Source organism: Wasmannia auropunctata, unplaced genomic scaffold, assembly GCF_000956235.1.
Source record: "Wasmannia auropunctata unplaced genomic scaffold, wasmannia.A_1.0 LD336076.1, whole genome shotgun sequence".
Taxonomy (NCBI): Eukaryota; Metazoa; Arthropoda; class Insecta; order Hymenoptera; family Formicidae; genus Wasmannia; species Wasmannia auropunctata.
The window spans coordinates 4972810-4974466 of record NW_012026814.1 but is presented as its reverse complement, the minus strand read 5'-3'; positions in this window follow the sequence as shown (position 1 = coordinate 4974466).

Below are 1657 nucleotides of genomic sequence, written 5' to 3'. Positions count from 1 at the left end.
CATTANATCTTTTTATTAATATCATATATATTAATAAATATAAATATATACATCTACTTAATATAAACATGTATTCAGAAATTCATATAACAGGAATTTATAAAGTGCTTCAATAAAGTAAACATATTGATAAATTTTAAATATTACATAGAATACTTATGTATAATTCTCTATATGACACAATTTTCTAATAATCTTAAATATTTCAAATCTCATTATCTACAATTGCTTTTAACTTTATATTAAAATTTATCTGATTTTTATTCAATTTAAATACACATTTATTAACACAACCTTTTTTACATTAGTTACATATTTTTCTCATGAAGGCAAATCAATAGTTTTACATCCAAGTATTGTAAAACGAAGGTTGTTTTAATCATCGAGTTTTCTACTGACTTTGAGAAGGAATAAACTACTTCTACTAAGACAATTACTTTGACTTCTCAAAGTAAGTAGAAAACTCGAAGACTAAAGCAACCGTCGTTGTAGAATATTTGAATGTAAAACTATTCATTTGCCTTGATGGAAAAAATATGCAACTGATATAAAAAAGGTTGTGTAAAAAATGTCCATTTAAATTGAATAAAATTCATATTAATTTTAATATAAAGATAAAAGCAATTGTAGATACAGAAATTTAACAAATGTAACATAAATAAAAAATTGTCATATACACATTTATATATAAGTATACCATGTCATATTTAAAACTTATTCATACGTTAACTGACTTGATTGAAGTACTTTATAAATTCCTGTTATATTTATTTCTGGGAACATCTATACAATGTGTACATTTTTACTTTTAATATATGTATAACATAAATAAAAAAGATGAAAAAAGAGAAATAAAATTATAGTTAACAAAGGCGAAGTGAGGATAATAAAAGGGAAGTTATAACAGAATTATTAGGCAATAAAAATGAAAGAATAAAAGGGAAGGATAAAATAAATCTTAAATCTTATGTATTTTTATGTATTTATCATATATATTAAAACGACCTGCTGTTGATGCGCGGTATAGCTCGTCGGTATCGGAACGGGTGGCAGGGATCGCCAGCAGGTTCAGGAGAGAGAGTAGCGGAACAATAACGAAATCGAACGAATTAGGTATAAATTAATAAAATAAAATATATTCCGAAAATAAAATAAAATAATAGTACATCGAATAATAATTCATCGCAAGATATAAAAGAAACCCGGAAACAATAAGACGTGGAATAAAGATCCGTCGCAATATATAAAAGAACCAACGAGATTCGCGGGGCGGTCCCCTATGCGGATTACAGGATCCGATAGGGGAGCGATAATAACTTAAAAGAAAACGCCGCGGAGAACTAATTATAATAAAAGAAGAGAAAGATAGTCCGCAACTACCCGAAGTATCGTTAGTCTCGGTCGCAATGCCTCACGCCGTGTTTGTTCGCAACTCGTGGCGCGCGCGCGGAGCGCGGGGCGGTGCGCGGCGCGAGCGCTCGGCCTAACGACGCGGTCACGCGCTCGTGGCGTGTGCGGGCGTACCCGATTGGTGCGCGCGTACGGCGCGCGGGCCGTACGCGAGTTCGAATCTCCGCGCCCCGGGGACAAGTCTAGGATCGTGTCGACGGAGATAGGGAAGCAAGCGTCCGAGAAGCGCTCGGATCGAGGCGAAGTA